At 32.6% G+C, this 20,860-nt stretch overlaps 1 protein-coding gene and 1 long non-coding RNA gene across 2 annotated transcripts in view; both read right to left on the bottom strand.

Moving 5' to 3' along the window:
• LOC127708382 (uncharacterized) overlaps nucleotides 1-20,860 on the bottom strand; it is a 199,686-nt gene that overhangs the window by 74,812 nt on the left and 104,014 nt on the right. The window lies entirely within an intron of this gene.
• LOC127707959 (uncharacterized) lies at nucleotides 4,153-7,202 on the bottom strand. The gene is made up of 3 exons (XR_007985105.1): nucleotides 6,998-7,202; nucleotides 4,623-4,691; nucleotides 4,153-4,226 (listed from the first exon to the last, which is right to left on the bottom strand). It is a non-coding gene; the product is annotated as an uncharacterized LOC127707959 (long non-coding RNA).

Here is a 20,860-nt window from a genome sequence, read left to right as displayed (position 1 = left end):
AAAAATACACAAAGTAGAGTGAGAGACCCATATTCGTCGCATAATAGGGATCATTCGTAATATTTCTTCCTGTAGACGTCGCTGGTGTTCCATAAGTGGTTGTCGGAAACGTTTTAATCACTTTGACGCTTGAATCGCATTACGTTGCACATGTTTTATTACATTAGTAACCACAATCGACACTCGCTAATTTCACCAAACTAAGCTTCAAAATTGTTGTGTCCCCGGCTGCAATTATTCTGAAGGGGACCACAGAATCCCAAAAGACCATGAAATTCTTTTAAAATGGAGAGAAGGCATCAAGAGAGTTGATCCACCCATCAAAAATATCTAGGGAAACCCGGCGGAAACTATTCGACCAAGTTTGCCATAACCAGCTGGTAACCATGTCATGCCAGGAGATTATCTAACAACAGGATTAGGTTATTATGTATTTATATTTTTCTTATATTTAGTACAGTATTTAACCTCTTTGTTTTATTTTTTCTCGATTAAACAGCCCAATGATTTGACAGGTTATTATTTATTATAATAGGGGGATGACACAGGGATGTATTTTATTCTTCAAATATACCCTAACACTTTGTAAGTTTTTTTCTAGTCTTCACATTTTTTCACCCTTTTACCTTTGTTTGCATTGTAAATAAGAAATAATAATTATGTTGTGCACTTAATTAAGCAAGTGAAATATATTTCCATGACAAAAAAATGCTTGAAAGGAAGAGAACTACATGTATTGGGAAATATGACAATCCCTATATTGCATTCTAAAAAAAAAATGGTATATATGAGCATATTTTTTCTATTTGTTTGTCGCAATAAAGTCTGAATTTTTATAAGGACTTTACATTAAACTTTTGGCAAAAGCTGTCAGAACAATTTTTTTTAATTCATCAAAGTTGGAAATCAAGAGTATTTTTGTGAGAGAAAAACATCACACACATCCCTGCATAAGCCATTAAACGCTTGTCCTTTATGAATGATAAGAAAAATTTCTGAACCTGCAGTTTATTAAATAACATGATGCTTTGTGTTTTCCTGTTTTGATATTTCAGAAGCCATCATGGATAACAGACTTTTTACCCAACCATGAAGCGATGTATGGGATACATCTTTATGTTTGAAATGAATTCATGGTTAAAATCCAAGTGGCTGCAAGTGCGAGGATCAATACTTCTGTCAGAACCAGATGTAAAAAAAAATTTGACAAAGGTGACAACAAATGGCAAATAGTGGAATTATGGAACAGGATTTATTTACTAGCCAAGACAGTTCCTTATATTAACACACAAACTTTTCTGAAAGGGAAATTCCAACTAGATCAGAAGAAAGTAGTTTGTGATAGAAAAGTGTCGTCCAACCGAATTCACATTAAAAGAGTCCTTGTATTGTGTAAAAGTTACACAAGGGTAAAATGTAATGCCCCTCCTCCGCTGTGGCAGGGGAATAAAAAATCTGAAACATGTAATTCCACGTGGAAACTTCTAACTCAACTTGGTTCAAGAATTATCTGTGTTTGCTGTGTTCTTTCTAATTTCATAAAAATACATTGTAAATAAATATGCATAAAAGATGAAATGGATTTACATGCAATTGATTTTATTATTTGTTCTAATGGGCTGCTGTTTCACCACTGCTTTCCCAGTTAGCACAAAAAAAAAATAGAAAAATGTTGAAAAAATATTGTAGCAAAATATCAAAATCTTGCAAAAATGTATGGCGTTAAAAATATTTTCAAAACATTTTCATGATACTTTTAAAACATCATTAAAATGTTACTGAATTTTTACGACAATGTTTGTAAAATGTCTTTTAAATGATTTGAATGTGTTTGTTAATCAAATATCCCTGAAACATTTTTAAAACATATAAAAATTCATTTCTTCAGGATAAAATGTTTTGAAAAAGTTCAAAAAATATTTTTTAACAAAATGTTTTTAAAATCTTCATATTCTCAAAAAATCATTTAAATGTTATACGAAATATCATTATAAAAATGTTTTCTAACATAATCTTTCAAGTCTTTTTATAAAATATTCAGAAACATATAAACAATGTTTAATATCAGAGACAGATTTAGGAGTGGGGTGCCTGGGTCCCCCCTTTATGGCCCTTATGGAGCTACATTTATGGTTAATCCAGATTTTTTTATTACTCTCAAAACTTTGTCTAGTTTGGGGCCTGATGACCCCTTTTTATGCCCCCGCAACTGAAAGTTGGGGGGCATATTATTTTACCCCTGTCTGTCCTTCTGTCTGTCCGTCCGTCCCATTATGGGTATATAGTTATTCAGCACAACTCCTCCTACAGTTAGAATCCTAGGAAGTTTTCACTTTGCTGTCTATTTGTACATATATTGAAGATGTGCATGTGGTTAGGGTTTTGATTTTTATTAATATTTGCCCTTTTGGTAGATAGTTGAACTTTGTCATTTTTGGGGTATAAGCGGTTAAATGTTATAGTTATTTTAAAATAACACTTTGCATCTACGGGGGCATCAATTGTGTCTCCTAGACACAATTATATCTCAAAGAAAGTCCTACATTGACTTTGTTTTAATACAGTTACTTCAGAGTGGAGTGGGGGGGATCACTTTATCTAGATTCAAAATCCTGGATCCACATTTGAGAAAACAACTGCCGTCATACTGATCTTTACCCCACATCTCCTTTTACTTTGTCTGCATGCTGTTGATGCCAGCTTAATCTACATATATTTTGTCTTTTTTTGTCGGGTTGATGTCTCATTGACAAACCCATATATTTCCTGTCTTAGATATCAATTTTATTGAATAGTCCATTTTTTTGTATTTTGCACTGAACACATATGAAAAAGAAGATGTGGTATGATTGCTAATGAGACAACTCTCCACAAGAGACCAAATGACACAGAAATAATTACAACTATAGGTCACCGTACAGCCTTCAACAATGAACAAAGCCCATACCGCATAATTTGTTTCACTTACATAGAGGTATTAATTTTTATACGACCGCAAAATGTTTTTTGGGATCGTATAATGGTATGATGTCGTCGTCGTCTGCGTCGTCATCCGAAGACACATTGGTTTCCGGAAAATAACTTTAGTTTTAAGTAAATGGATCTTTATGAAATTTTTTAAGAAGGTTCAATACAACAAAAGGAAGGTTAGGATTGATTTTGGGGATGATGGTCCCAACCGTTTAGGAATTACGGGCCCAAAACAAGGATTTTTCTAGTTTCAGGATAATAACTTGTGTATAAGTATTTCGATTGCTCTGAAATTGTACCACAATGTTTAATACCACAAGTAGAAGGTTGGGATTCATTTTAGGGGTTATAGCGCCAACAGTTTAGGAATTAAGGGCCAAAAAGGGGCCAAAAACAAGCATTTTTCTAGTTTCCAGACAATAACTTGTGTGTAAGTATGGATCTCTCTGACATTGTACCACAAGGTTCCATATAAGAAAGGGAAGGCTGGGATTGAGTTTGGGGTTAATTGCCCCAAACATATAGGAATTAGGGGCCAAAAACGCATTTTTCTAGTTTCCAGACAATAACTTGTGTGTAAGTGTATGGATCTCTCTGAAATTGTACTACAAGGTTCCATACTACAAAGGAAAGGCTGGGATTGAGTTTTGGGGTTATTGCTCCAAGGGGGGTTTCAAAAACTGGGGGGGGGGGGGAATTTTTTTCAAAAATTTTGTTCACAATAAATTTTTAACATTTTTAAAATTTCGAATTTTTGAAAAATTTCAAGAAGAAATCTTCAATTGCACAGTATTGCGCAATGGATTTATAAGATCTTTGACCACATTTATTTTGTGTCAGAAACCTATATTATGTAAAAAATTTGATTACAATCCAAATTCAGGCAGTATCAAGCTTGAATATTGTGTCCAAATTTGTCCCAACTGTTCAGGGTTCGACCTCTGCGGTCGTATCAGGCTGCGCTCAGCAAAGCATTTTTTTTCAGATTATAAATATCCTCATGCATTTCATTTGGTCCAGCATTGAACAAATTTTTTCTTAGAAGTGTTTTTTTATCTTTTGTTTGATCATGTGTAGCATCTGTCATTTTCTGTCTGAACAGCTTTTCGATGGTTTTCTTTGCTATCTTGGTCAACAATACACAAGATAACAACAATAAGAAATGCAAAAAAAATATATTATTTTGTCATTTCACTGTTCTTTTTCAATTTTTCTTTTGTTCCATTCTTTTTATTTCTCTTGACTTCTGCTGGCTTCTGTAAAGAAAATGTTAACAAATTAGTCCTGTTGTTTAGTGAGTAAACTAGTGGAGATAATTTAAATTTCATCAAATTACACGAGAAAATTTTATTTTAATCCAGTCTGGTTTCATAAAAATTTATATTGAAAAGCGACATCTAATCAGTGTGGCTGGATTCGGAAGATATACACGTACATCTGTGGAGTTTCAGGTGTATTATTATCATACGAGTCTGTAACGGTAGAGTTCACCAGTACTAAAATAAAACTGTACAATACCATTTTCCCAACAGAGATTAGGACCTGTAACCTTTACTTGGTCTTACAAAAAATCAACTCTCTTAATGGTAATTGTATATTTTAACACAAATACATTTTTGTGATATAGATTGAGGCTATAAAAGGATAAATACCTTCACACAATCTGCTCCTCCAGAATGTTTTGAATCTAAGCTTATAAATTTTGGCTCTTCTAATTGATTCTACAAAAGATAAAAAAAAGTCAAAATGTTAAATAAAATACAGTCAAGAAAAAATCACATTGTACTAGTCAGCTACAAAGGTCACAACATTCAAAAATGAAAGAAAATTCAAACTAGAAAACTAATGGCTTGATTTTAAATTATAAAATAAGACAATAAAAAAACAAATATATATGTATATATATCAGAAATTAACCAACTATAACTACTAAATTAAAGGCTCCTGACTAGGATTGACACATTAACAATTATCTATACTAACTTACAAAAAATGTATCTGGCCTGGCCTTGAAGGGCTAGCGATTAATCACAGGCACTTGTCTCAGAAAAAAAATTCCTATAACACGTGTTATATTAAGGTATATAGGAAATTTTTTTCTGAGACAAGTGCCTGTGCGATTAATCATGAAAACTGTATAATGAATATATTGTCTTTCATGGTTACATGTACAAATATCTACCAGTAGAAAATGTCTGCAATATTTCACTATTTTATATTACTTTACTAACTAATACATTGTTGATGAGGCTGAAAACAGCATACCTAATATATGCTATGTCTTGCTTTTGGACTCTGTCAAGGCAAGACAAAAAGGAAAGAAATCAATGATTCAAGTTCAAATATATTGATTGATTGTTGGAATCTTAATGTCCAGTGACAAATATTTAATGCATGTTCCAGCCAAAGTTTAATTAAACAAGCTAAGGAATGGTTTGAATTTTTTTAAAACATGTAGGTAAAGATTTTTTTAAAGTACTATTACATAGATTAAATTCTGCTTGCCATGAAATATTTGAAAAACACGATATCATGTGGATTTAATGGTATAACTAATGAAATTTTGAAAAAATTTTGTATGCTGATTGTTGGGCATGATATGTTTATATAATTATAAAACACTACTTTTTTCTTAAAAATTAATAAAATTTTCTCTCTAGCAAGAAGATCTTATTGGAGAGAAAATTTATTTAACCCATATTCAAAGGAAGATGTTTTAATAGGCTTAGCCCTTCAAACAACAGAGGTATAACCCTTTTTACTAGTTTAGGAACATTTTTTTTCTAGAGTATAATAGTTTAGAAAACTATTTAGAATCTTATAAGATTATCTGCCAAGAACAGATAGGATTCAAAAAGGACGTAGAACTACATGTATAGGGACCACATTTCTAAGTTTAAAAAATATTTAGTTGGGTTAGTTTTCATAATTATGTTCTAATCAATTTTGCAGAATTTGAAATTATTCCATATTTAAATAATTCCTTGTTTGAACTTGAATTGCAAATAAAACTTCATTATAGATGTACATATCTTTTAAAATTTCCAAAAATGGCCCCATCATGTTATATGTAAAAAGTTTGCAGAGAAGGGCCTTTATATTTTTTTACAGTGTCTTTTTTTTTAAGTTGATGAAGCTGAGACATATTAAAAGATTTAAAGCTTAAAAATGTAGAATCATGTCTTGTTTAAAAGTGGTATTGGGAGGATTTAATACTTTCCTTGTGTAATTGTCCCATTTTCAAAAGTAATAAATTGTTTATATATAACTGGGACTAATAGACTATTAGTATAATAGTCCAATTATATATATAACAAGTTAAATTTAATTTTCCCTTGCCCAGTCTGCATGGTCTGTATCACATTTCATGGCCAACAGATAATATCTGTATAAGAACCCCTATTTTTAATTATTATTATACAAAATCATTTAAATGTATCATAGAAAGTTTAATTATATATTCATGACTATTTATATGTTCAGTGGGGTTTTTATTTTGTTTTTTTTCTAACTTGGGGTACATTGTATTATATGTCTCTGGTATTTCACACTAAATATTTCATATAAAATTGCACTTCAAAAGATTATTTAGGGGACATTTCTGATTTGATTTTATGCAACTTGGTACCAACAGCAGAATAATTATTTGTTTATTTTCATTTTCTTCTGAGATAAACATAAATATTATTGTCTATTATAAACAATCTTGCTATATATTTATATTTCAACCAAATTAAATTGTAAAAAATAGTAGACCTATATGTGTTCACATCAGGAGAAAATAAACAGATAAAAACAACTGATGACAGAGCTATGACAAAACAAACAAATACTCTTTATATACAATTCAGCGTTTTTCAACACATTATTTGTAAAAATACAAACATAAATGCCTCGAATAAACGTCTTTTTATATGAAATATATAGCCCAAAAATGTAGGTGACGAAAGTTTTTTGGCAATGTACTGTAGCGGCGTTTCCGCTTATAATAGAAGAAATCTCAATATTTTGTAAATACATCGTTTACCTTTCTATAAGATCTATATTTCTGTCTCTTGTGACAGCTCCACGTAACGTTAGTTCTGGAACAGACCCGGTATTGTAATCATCGGATGCCATTGTTTACGTTGTAAATACAGATGCAAGCGTTTTACGTGATTGAAGCGTTCAAGTAACCACTTATGGAACCGCAGCGACGCCACGCGTGAAAAGTCGTGAATGATTCCTATTCGTTCATTTCCACTTACATCCGACCTACATTCGAATATTTGGAACTTTTTATGAAGATTTCAGGAATTTAACTATATGAAAAAAATGTTTGATGAAGAAATAATCTTCAAAACATTGGTTAATTGTTCTAAAAACGAACGCAAACTCAAGAGGAAATCAAGTTGTTCGTGTACCATGGGGGACACATTTTCGCCGCAATGTATGATATGACCATTCTCATTATCCTGGTATATTATAAAAACGAATGTTTACAATTACATGAATTAGCTTGAGATATCATTCCTATACGATTTTTCTCACAAATATTTATTTTAAGACTGCGGATGATTGCCATATAAATCTTACATAATTGCCAAAATCATTTTAAAACACCTGCGTATTTCTCAATATGTGCGAATAACCTTGGAAATGGGGTAAAGAGGAATATCAACAGTTGTAACATTACAAATAGCCTTTACCATCTATTTAGGCAAATATTGGCTAAAGACACACAAATTTTACAGAAAAAATAGCAAAACGGCGAAAATGTGTTCAAGGCGAATATGCGCCACCCACTCTAGCGATAAAATATAATACATTTGTACAGATAAATAACATATATTTCACTATGAATGTCATGGAAAAAAGTAAAATCACAAAAATACTGAACTCCGAGGAAATTTCAAAAAGGAAAGTCCCCAATCAAATGGCAAAGTCTAAAAAACAAAACAAACACATCAAACAAATGGATAACAACTGTCATATTCCTGACTTGGTACAGGCATTTTCTTATGTAAAAAATGGTGGATTGAACCTGGTTTTATAGCTAGCTAAACCTCTCACTTGTATGACAGTCGCATCAAATTCCATTATATTGACAACGATGCGTGAACAAAACAAACAGACATAATAAGTAAAAATGTCAAAATAGGGGTACAACAGTCAACATTGTGTTATCATCCTAATCACTATAAAAACAAACAAATGTATTCTTAATAGTACGAAAACCCATGAGACGAGGATACTGTTACATTGGTAGAACAGTGAGTCATATAAGTAATGATAATTCGTTCCCATTATTCGAATCAAATGCAAAAGTCTGTTTCATTATTTTTTATCTCAGATGAATTTATTATAAGTTAACGTTGTTTTGATTATAGTTTTGAATGTTCAAACCAAAACAAAAAAAATGTTAACATATAACCTTTATTTAATAAAAATGATAAAATAAAAACGAAACCCTTCTAAATTTTAATGAATGAATCCAATTCGTCATTTTAAATGTTAAATAATTACATCACATGTACGTTTCACGAGAATCCGTTAGTTTAATTGGCTAACAACAATCGCGCGTCATTCAAAAATTAACCTTCATATCAAAATGAATGTTACATTCGTGATGACACGTGCTTCCACAAAAAAGTGCACAGGTAAGTAAAAGAAAAATTGATGAAACTTTTTTTTTTTGCATGGTCTTATTAGCATAAAAATGTAATTATAAGAAATGAATGCTTCTTTTTGTAATTTTATTTGGGTGTAAAAGTGTTGATCGTGCACACATTTTTAGAATGAAGCGCTTCCGCACTTCATACAAAATGTGCTTCGGTCAACACTTTTACACCCCAATAAAATTACAAAAAGAAGCACTCATTTCTTAAATGTGGAACTCTATAGATCTATAAGAGCTTTTTACTTGAAAAAAACAAAGTATTGGACTATTCTTTTATATATATATACATAGTATTGCATTTTGTTCTCCATAAAATAACTACAGTACCAGGAACTGAGTGCGCTATACCGATATATCAGAAGGATAGATGAAAACACATTGTAACGTAAATGACGTATAACTAATTATAGATGCAAAATCTAATTTCAATGTTCAAACTTCATCATTCTATAAAATATGCAATTCAAATACATAGAACAGACCCTAAACAAAGAATAATAATCCGCCAGCACAAATTTTTATATCCTATTTATGGTAGAAGAAAAAAAAAGAAGAAAAAGAACAGAAATCACTCAATAATTCAAAACCTATATATAGATGGTCAGATCATATGTTTTCGTACGTCATATGAATTCGTACTATGCATACTTTATCAATGAAAAAAATTGTGACGTCACAATGCATTCTTAATAGTACGAAAACCCATGAAACGAGGATACTGTTACATTGGTAGAACAGCGAGTCACATAAGTAATGATGCAGTCTGGTAAAGGTATACGAGACAATCATTAATACCAACAATGTGGTTTATCAAAAAAAATTAGATCAGCTTCGCTTCGCTGGTTAATAGACTGTTCTTGTCCTCGTTCGGCTATGGTGACGTTCGGATATTAACTATGTTTATAAAAATTCATAAGGTTCACACAGACACCCATGGTCTTCTCAAAAGCACCCATCTAAACGTGTTTACCCCCCCCCCCCCCCCCCCTACCGCACACACACACACAATTCATGTATGTCTGTCCCAAGTCAGGGTCCTATAATTTGATGGTTGTCGTTGGTTGCTGTTTTACCATATTTGTTTTTCCTTTATTTTTTTGTATATAAATCAGGGCGTTGGTTTTCTTATTTGAATTATTTCACGTGTCGTGGCGTTTTATACTAATATTTTTCTTAAACTGAATGGGTTTTGCCCATTGCTGAATCATGACAATCATGCCAAATCTGTTTTGTTTTTTTATACTAGTAGTCTTGATATTTATTAAATGCATTGGCAGACAATATAACATGAATAACATGGCAAATGTTAACATTACAGGTAAAATCTGCATCTAGTAGAGATATTTGTTAGATATATTGGCAGTAAATAATGTATGGATAGGGAATTGAATTGAATAGACTGAATAACAATTTTGATAAACATGGCCTATTTGTTAGTTGAAATTGACATTTGAACTAGCTCTCGGTGACTATGAAAACTCATAGACCGATAGTGTGTATCTATTGTCTTGTTAGTAGTTTATGAACAGATCTGTTGAGTTCTGTCAGTTCCATCTGATTTTGAAATAAAATCGCCATTTTTTGGTGTTGGTGTTTTTGTTTGCAGATTAACAAGCCGAATGTAAATATAAAGATTAACCATACCATGATCATTAATTTAAAATTTTCATAATTACTTAAGGTAAGCAATTACATTAAACTAAACAATGAACTGCTAAAAAAGGAATGCTTTGAAAAATCACATTTGAGCACCTTCTTTTGATTGGTATGCTACGTCACAAGAAAAACAATGAATCAGGTGTTTTTATAGAGATCGAGAGAAAAATCCTTGTCGTTCCTTTATGCAAATACGTGTTCCATGCTTATAACGTATTAGCTACAATACAAAGGTAACAAAGAAACAGGCCGGTACGTAATAGTTATCCCACGAGGACGCGGTGTGTCAGAGTAAGATCAGCCCGACGGCAGAAGGCCGCAGTGTGATTTAACACTGACACACTAAGTCCGAATGGGATAACTATTTTACATCCCAGCTGTTCTAGATTATTTAAAAAAAAACATTTACGCTTCATAATATCTAGTTTTAGAACGCCACACAATCTTCATGATATATTTTATATATTACTATATAGCATATATCCTTTATGAGCCCAGTCGTTCTGGTGTAGTGGTATGAATATTTGGTCTATATGCTAAAGGTCTTGAGTTCGAATCCCAGCATAGACACTAGATTTTCCGTATAAATATTTCTAAGTTTTATTGTGGATTTGAAATTCCCGCCAAAATATTACAGAACAAAGGAAAGCATGCAGAACAAAAAAAAGCAAGCTAGGGTGATCTGGTAGGGGTGATCCGGCTCAGATCACCCCTACCAGAACACCCTAGCCGGATTACCCCTTATAGAACAAGGGAGCTGGGATGCAACAACTGTTGCCGGATAGTTTTCTGCACGAGTAGTCAGGTGAAGGTCCGAGGCGATAGCCGAGGACCTTGACCTGATTAAAAGTGCATAAAAACTATACGGCAGGTTGTTTCCGGCTATTAACTTTACTATTCATGCCCATATATTGAAAAAAAATAAATTTACGGACCGACCATTTAGCTTCAAAAAGGGGGGGGGGGGTATGTGTTTTTCTGAGTAAGAATTTTTCTTAGTTTTTCAACGCTGTCACCCAAATATTTTTTTTTTAGAAATTAACACTATTATATGTGGTATTCGGAAAATCAGAAATCAGAACATTATTTTGACATCTGCATGACCACAATATATTTTTTCTCATAAAATTGGGGATCAGTATATTTTTAGGAAAAAACCATAAACCCCTTTTGAAGTTAAATGGTCAATCCCTTAGTGTACTGATATGAATAGTAATATACTGGAATTGTTTGGGGGAAAAAATAGTTATTGATGCCAACGTAAATACTTTAATAAAAAAGACAGGAAATATGTCGGTGAAACAAAAAGTTCAAATCTAATTGAAATTTAAAGTGCCCATGAACTCACTGATCATGCACGAGTGATTCTATTCATAAAAAAAATCCGTGTAACAACTAACAAGTGTCCGTGTATCATCTAAAAAGTGTCCGTGTAACACCCGTTAATGTACTGTTTTTCTATAGCTCTGCTGGGGGGGGCAAAGTCGTACAAATGTTATAGACCTCAATAATTCATTACAAACAAACAAAATGCAAACTTTTTTTTTGATTTATTTAAAAATTCCTTGTCGGAGTAAGATTACACATTTGTTTAATTCTAAGGTCTATGCGTAGTAGGATTGGCATCCTGTTTTGATGTTTGTTTGGGTTTTGTTTTCTCTGTAAAACCTAGTTCCGTGCAAGAACCAATTATTTGTGTGCTCGTTTATGGCAGGCAAAAATTTCTCATAATTTACCAATTTACTACTACATAAGTATCGCTAACACAACTCATTAAAGATATCATAAGCTTATAATTTGGTATGCCAGACGCGTGTTTCGTCTTCTCATTGTTGGCGCTGGAAAAAAAGAAGGTGAAGTCTGAGAGCATTAAAATCAAAGATTACGAAAACGGTTGTGCCAAATTCGGCTTAGTCATTTAAAACGTGAAAACGCGTAACAATAGTTTTTTTTCTCATATACATGGTACTTTTCATAATCCATTTTTTTTCACTTTCAACAGTGAACAATGCACTATCGCAAATTTTGTCTTACATAGTGTAGATCGTGAGGATCAGTTCAACATTTTGAATCCCATTGATGAGATTCATTGTGTACATATTTGATAAGGTTTTTATTCTGACAGCCTAAAGGAGGAGCTGAAAACTTGTCATTATTGGACAAAACTGCAGGCATCTCTATTGGTATTCTTATTACACTTTAAATGGCGGAGAATGTAAAAATGTAAGGCAAAATTGTATATAAACACAAAGAAAAACGTTCAGCACACATAGTTTTTTTAAATGATACGATTATATATAATTAGTGTCATAAGATTACGGACCAACTAATCGGAAAAAAACAAATGTGATCTGTTAGGACATTACCTTTATTTTAGCTTTAAGAAAACACAACAAATGTCAACAGAAATGACATTTTAATTAATAGATATAACAAAATCACAAGCCCAGTTATTACACTAAAATATGTCCATTTTAAGTATTGACCTTCTGAGTTCATAATGCCCGATGAGATTGTCATTTCATTTGGCAAATGTCAATTTCAAGTCAGTTAACGACATTCATGGTTCAAGATTGTTTGATCTACAGTTTTAAATGACATAGTTAAATATCGAGTGAAGGTACCACGTGTTTGGATGACAGCATCAACCCTGCATCTCATTTCTCCAGTCAGTTGCCTCTAAATGACATAAGTTTTGTAGCAGGGGGGCAATAGGGGTCCGTTAACATGTTAACAACACCTCGATTTTGGCAAAAACAGTTAACAAGAAATATAAAATGCTGATGACAGTTGACACGAACTTTAATCTATCCTTTTTTCTCAAGTCAACCAGGAAGCAATTAAAAGGGGAAATGCACACCTTCAATGAGTTTAGAACCACTGTACAAAGTCTCAGAAATGTCAAGCTCTAAGGAATCTTAAAGCTGTGATTAAGTTTAAGATTACACAAACAAGTACCATCTTTTATGATGGACACATGGACAGACAGATGAACGCACGGACAGGCGGACAGAATGATTGACTCCTGGACAGGCTTTCGCCGTAAGCAATGCAGATAAAAATATATCATAACTAGAAAAATTACTACTTCATGAAGGGCCCAGCCGGCCTAAGTCCAATTTCTCAGACATGAATTATCAAAAACGCTTCAAAATCAAAAAGGACCTTCCTCTGGGGATGTGTATTGTTGAGTATAAGTTTTATTTCAATCAGTCAAAGCAAACTTGGATAATCGTACGTCATAGGAAAGTGTGACAGACAGATAGACAGAGCGATTATTTATAGGGCGCGACCATTAATTTTTATGGCGGAGGCCCTTATAAATTATTGTTACATCTCAGTGTAATCATACGATTCATAGCTTACATGCCTTTAGAAAAAGAAACTGGGAAAGCTTACTGATCTCTATTGCAAATCATTAAAACCAATGTATAAATCATAAAGTACCATGTTAGGTGTCACAAGATGAAGCTAACATCTCTCCCATCTCCAAGTCCCAAGAACTCAGAGTAGATATAGAAAAAACCTTGGCCCATCTTTACAATTCTAAAGTCTAGCAAGTTTGACATCAATATGAGGACCAATTCCTCGTTTTTCTGCCTCCTCTGCCAGGCCAAACTGTTCAGCTATTTTGCGAATTGCAAATTGAAACGGTACCAGAGGGTTGGTGATAAGGGTAACCCTTTTCCTTTCTTTATTTTTCACAAATCCATTCAGGTGCTCTTGGTCAATACAACTTATCAAACACTCTATCATCTTAATCTCATTGCCACTGTTTTTTTCTTGAGATTGAGCGGGTGACTGATCTGGGTCAGAACATATCCCCTGATCAGAAGTGGCCATTCCTGTTAATGTGTGAATAAATTACATAGGGGACGGAAATAAACTACATTGACTAGAGGTATAGTGGGGGGGGGGGGGGGGGTTGAGATCTCACATAGAATGTTTAACACCGCCGCATTTTTTGCGCCTGTCCCAAGTCAGGAACCGCTGTCCATTGTTAGTCTTTTATTCTTTTTTTTTCAATTTCGGTTCATTTATGTTTCGCAGTGTAGTGTGACGTCCATTTTCTATGAACTAGTACACATTTTTGTTAAGGGGACAGCCGAAGTCAGCCTCAGCGGGTACGGGATTTTCTCGCTGTGTTGAAGACCTATAGCTATTGGTGGCATGGGATGTTTTCTGCTCTTTGGTCGGGTTGTTGTCTCTTTGATACATTCACCGTTTCTGTTCTCAATTTTATCATGTTTATTAAAGATCTCCAAAGACAGTTACATATATATGCTTTTTATGCCCCGTAAAGAAAGAGATTAACAGCAAATTTAATGTGATTAGTGTGAATCTTGAAAATTCTTGTAATAACAGTTAACAGAGATAAATTATATCAAAAATAGTAAACACTGTAAGTGTCAAGTAACAGATAACAGGAATCCCATTTTCATATAAAACAGTTAACAACATTGCAAATTTTAACAGAACAGATAACAGAAAGTGGGTTGAAAACAGTTAACAGTTTATATATATTTCAAATAACAGTTAACAACACCTTGAAATAGTTAAAAACGTTTGATACTGATTTTTGTGTGCACTTTTTATATATCTGAAATAAACCTACGTTAGATATGCTCGGGACTAAACATTTGGAAAGTGAAAGATATCCCCGATGGTATCACCAGCTCAGTAGTCAGCACTTTTGTTTTGACATAAAATATCATTGATTTGTTCATTTTCTCTGCAAATTTACTGTTTATAAAATATTGAATTATTTGAAGCACTAGGATTTTCAAACCCCAATTATAGATTGCATTAGCTTTATTTGCTAAAGCTTTTTGCAATTTTCGGTTTTTAAATCCTCTTTAACTTCGTGTTTGATTTGGCTTTCAACTGTTTTGATTCGTGTGTCACTGGAACGTTACACACACTGTTCCTAAAACCCATAGGATTTAAAAAAGATTCTTCGACATTTCCTCCGCAAAACAAAACAAAAATGTTAGCAAACACTAACCACTATAAAAACAAATTCAGTATATGTTCTCGGTAGTGTTCTTATAGCTCTTGGCCATATGCTTAGTAATATCTAGTATATTTGATGATTAAAACAACAAAGGAGAGGGACGAAAGATACCAGAGGGACAGTCAAACTCATAGATCGAAAACAAACTGACAACGCCATGGCCAAAAATAAAAAGACGAACAGACAAATAATAGTACAGATGAAACAACATAGAAAACTAAGACTAAGCAACACGAACCCCACCAAAAACTGGGGGTGATCTCAGGTGTTCCGGAAGGGTAAGCAGATCCTGCTCCACATGTGGCACCCGTCGTGTTGCTTATATTATTCCAAATCCGGTAAATAGTCCAATTCGGTAGGTCACATTCGTGAAAAGGGAAGGGTATTGTAGTTACGACATAAGGAACATATCCAATATCATCTGTGAAACGGTTATTCCATAACGGTCAACCAACTCGTGATGGCGTCCGTAAAATTTACGCAGGGATGATTTCAACTTCACCATTTGTAACTCTTGGTTTAATAGCTTCCCTGTGAGCAGCAATCCTCTATCAAGGAAATCATGATAGGAAATACAAGCCCGGGAATATCGTATCAATTGGGAGATATATACTCCGTATGCAGGCGCTGCAGGAATGTTGCTACATAGAAATGGAAAGTTCACAATTGGGAAGCTGAAATCATCTCTTTTGTCGTAAAGTTTTGTTTTCAACCGACCCTCATTGTCAATTTCTAGATGTTTAAAGAGCCAGTCTGTGATAAAATCATGCAAAATGGTCCGAATCCAAAATTATCCAATCAGACTGATATTTTGTATTTTTGATACCTTATATGTAATAACTATTTGTGCAAAATATTTTGAAAAAATATTCAACCATTATTTGTGTATGCAGAACATTCGATAATTGTCCATTTCTGTACTGACAAAAGGCCATTTTAAGCCTATTTTAGGGTATTTTGACCTGGTTTTTTGTATTATTATTATAGAAAAGTTGCAGCTTATTGATAACTAATACCTTAACAAACAACTTAAAATGAAAGAAAATTAGGATTGTTTTCAAAGTTTTGACATTTCTCAATACCCCTACTGGCAGGTTGATATTGCATGGTTTTGAAAAAGTGCCGATTCAGCAAAATTTGTCTTTTTTAAAGACCTGAATCTTGTAAGATCATGTTTTGTTTTTAATAAAATGTAATACAGCATAAAGCATATATATTTATCTACAAAATGCAAAAAAATGGTGCTCGGCAAATGATACCTTCTTACGATAAAATAACAATTTAAGATGGACAAGATGGCAATTTTGCCGTATTTATGAATTTTTTATTGGTTACAAGAGAAACTTTACATATGTTTGTGATAGTAAAAATATAAGAAAATAATGACAGATACAATGTTTATTGCTTATCTTGTTTGATTAAACTCAGTTAAACTTAGTTTTAATTGAAAATATATTACAAAAGTAGGCCTGGAAAGACCCCTTTTAAGCCCCAAAATTTAGCATTTTTCAATTTGTTTAAAATACATGTATTAACTTATCGCTACTTATTAAAGTCACTTTTCAAAAGTAGAATACTTAAGTTACTTTAAAATCATTTTTTAATGGGCTGTTGTTTTTTTTTACAATACTATGAACATTCAACAGGTACTATCATCATTAATTTATGTAAAATTTCTAGAATCTTCACAATTTAAGCATTTGTGCTAATTTTAGACGTTTGTTGTCTAAAATGGATATGGCCACTTTTGTTCATAGATATAGGAAGATGTGGTATGAGTGCCAATGAGACAACTCTCCATCCAAGTAACAATTTATAAAAGTAAACCATTATAGGTCAAGGTACGGCCTATTTATATACATGTTGTATTTGATGATATTACATACACATATAAAAATTGAGACTGGGTGCTTCTTACCTAGAAAAAGGGGTTCCATTTTTTTATATTGGAATTAATCTTTATAAGCTTTTTGTCAAATATCAAGCAGATGCTGAGAAAAGTGTTACTTAAATTTTGTAACACTGACATGAATGACAGATAGTGATCCCTATGTAGCTTCTGGGATAACAGTCGACATAACAACAATGTTAAGTTTCCTCATAGAATGTAATCTCCAATAACTTGAGGCATGTGAATAAGACATGCAAGATGTAGTTAGCCTATAATACTACCACAGACAAACAAAAATATTTCAAATGGAAATAAAATTTATTTCATACCTACATGAATAAAAACAAATATACAGATAAATGGTTCAACTGTGGTGCAGACATTTTCATTAATATGGTTATATAATTATTCAGGCTGTTTGCTTATAATTTTATTGTCATATAATATTAGCGAAGTCTGCCATAAAGAGAAACATGCAAAAAGGTCTGAATACATTCAAACAGTGATAAGATCTGAAGCCAGGTCGGATGACTATTCAGGTCTAAGTTAGTAAGTATGCATCAATAAGAGCTTCAGTCAAAACATCCTGTTGTAATATTGACTGTGTTTAGTCTGTTTTCCTCTTTTCTACTACAGATCAGAACACTTTATCGACTTGTATTGTGCAGGTACAATATAATTTAAAATCAAATCAATAATTTCTGATGATAATTTTGTAGAAAAAGCCATTGTACTTTTTGATACATCATCCCATGCCAGATTCAATTGGTTCCTAAATGGTGGATACTTTCCATTTCAAAGGAAATGCAAGCCTCTGTTGAGTTTCTCCCGGTCAGAAATGTTATCTGTTTCCCAATCTGATGCTAAGTATTATGAAAAATTAGTTGATGCTGTGAATATACTCCAATGAGAACCTGAGCATCTTTAATTTGGCTTTCATCTCCATCTAAAAAGATAAAAAAAATAAATCTACAAATGTACTTTAAAAAAATAATATATCCCTTATTATATTAAAGATAAATGAATTCTCAAATATACAATGTCCATGATATATGAGATAACTATATGAAATCTATTTGGTTCGGACCCAATGATGCCAGTGAATAAATTATAATAGACAAATCTGTTTTATCAAATTAAAGGTTAAAACTAATTTATTTACAAAAAGGCATGCCTCATTAGAATACATGGACATGATGGAGACATTATTAAAGTCAGTAAGCAGAATGAATATCAAGACTACATTTAAAACTTCATACAACTTCAAGTGAGAAACTCACACCCTATAAAAACCTAGATTTTGTGCTTTCATTTCAGACAAATAAAAGGGGAATTGAGATTTTAGTGACAAAAACAAAACAAGTTTAACCTCACTACATTTATGTGTGCCCTTTCCAACTAAGGAATATATTGTAGGTTGGTTTTTACATGTAATACCGCCGGTATGTCCTTGCTTCAATAGAAATTTATAATTTACAATTTTTTATATCTTGAACATTTATACATGTACAAGTACATGTAGTGCATGTTGTTTTGTTTTTTTTTATTATTTAATGACTCATTTCTGGTAATTTACAGCTCGCAATTAGATGGTGGTTGTGCGTGTCGCATATATCACATATCTACATGTAATAGAAATAAATACCTTTTTCAATATACATGTACATGTATATATGTTCATTTGTATCACATAATTATATACCTCACCACTATGTCATGCATATGTGGCAGTTTTAAAAATGAATCTTAAATGAATCTTTTCATAATACAGTGGTGGATCCATCCAGGGAGGGACCGGTGGTCAAAATAATTATGACGTCTTGAAAGGCCATTTTATTTTATGGCTATGCCTATGGCGCCTGCGTCGCAGCAAGGCGTCAAACATGTCAGAGCAAAAAAAATACAATAGCCTTTCAAGACGTCATATATATTTGTACTAGGGACCAGTTTGTTAGAAACTTCCCTTTTTTTTTGGTGATTAATGCTTTCGAATAGGGACATATGGATGGACCTCCCTTTTTATCCTGCTAAGAACCCCCCCCCCCCCCCCCCCTTTTTTTTAAATTGGCTAGATCCACCCCTGTCATAATTAACTAATTTATTTTTGTAGTTTACCTGACACTTTTGGAATTAGTTGTCATTACAAAAGTCAGTATTCCTATGATAGGGTTAGTGTGGTTCCTCCATCACTATCAGCTTTTCGCCTTTTGGAGTTTTACCTTAATGTCAGCAATGTGTACATCCAACATGGCGACCAAGGAAATCACAATGGTCGCCATGTTGGATGTACACACTATATTTAAAATAATCTTTATGAACTTACCTACTTTCTGTTAATCATTTTTAAGTTATAAAATACACTTATAATATAATATTATTTAATAATCAATATTTAAAAGTCACCAATATGTGTTAATATTAAAATTTCAAGTGTTATTCGGTCATTACATGTGTTATTGGTATAATAACGGTGTTATTCGGTCATTCGAGGTACCGCTCACTGCCTTAAGTGCTGTGGATAAATTCAAGGTGGTGGTTGTGTCCTTTGTACAAAGATAAACCTTGTCTAACAGATGAGTTGTATAGAGCTTTGATTGTCCACAACAACCTCCAAGATTAGAAAAATCGGACCGAACAGAGACGTCTGCTTTTCATCACTGGAAGCTGCCATATTGCCAGTGAAAGATTTCCACTAAGGGAGACAATTCAACCACAAAAATAACATTGTGGCTACTTTTGGGTAACTTAATGTTAAATTTTGCAAATTAACAAGAAAAAAAACCCATACATATAGCCAGAAATATTTTTCAACATAAAATAAATCAATTTTAGCCCAGTTACCACCTACTTTAAGCAATTTTAGTTAAATAACAAGAAACAAAAACTATTTGAATTTTTGAATTTTATGGTTATTTTAAGAGTATTTTTTATCATATTTCCATTATTTGCCAAGCTAAAAAATTTTACCTGTCTTAGAACTGATATACACCTTTCAAAATATTATAAAAGTTAAGAATAAAAAATATGATCTTTAGAGAAAACTGCTATTGAGTATATGTAGTATATACAAGTTGTTTATTACATCTGTTGCGCGAACTTTCTGGCAACCTGCCAAAAGGTCAGAAATTCTCAAAAAGCTATTTTTTTGGTTATTAACTAATGTTCCTTCAAAATATGATAAAAATAATATTTCATTTAAGAGCTATATCAATTATCCAGACCCTTAAAAAGTGCCTAAATAAGGTGTATTTTTTAGCCATTTTTTAAAATAATTCACTAATATGCAATTTGGCGGTTTAATGGAAAAATAGCGCAAATAAACAAAAATTTTTTTTTTATCTTAACTCCTGAATACCTAAAGTTTTTGGAAATATATATAATTTTGGTAAGTTGTAACTTCCAATTTGGACGAAATTTGGGATTTTGCATGGTTTTATGGCAGACTGGCTCGTAAGTCTATACGTGAAAAAAACGGATGTCCAACGTTACATTTTTGATCAACTGTTTTAACTATTATGTATAGTAATCCTATTTATTATTCTTTGATAATCATAAAACTTGGCGAGAACAACGATATGTGTCGGTTCTTTGGGTCAATTAAGTCATTATTTTGTCAAATTTCATTTGACTCGGCGGCTGCATATTAAGTTGGAATAAGAAAAATGTCCAA

This window comes from Mytilus californianus, unplaced genomic scaffold (genome assembly GCF_021869535.1).
Source record: "Mytilus californianus isolate M0D057914Y unplaced genomic scaffold, xbMytCali1.0.p SCAF_7, whole genome shotgun sequence".
NCBI lineage: Eukaryota > Metazoa > Mollusca > Bivalvia > Mytilida > Mytilidae > Mytilus > Mytilus californianus.
Note: the sequence above shows the minus strand (reverse complement) of the source record. Positions and strands in the feature narration are given on the sequence as shown.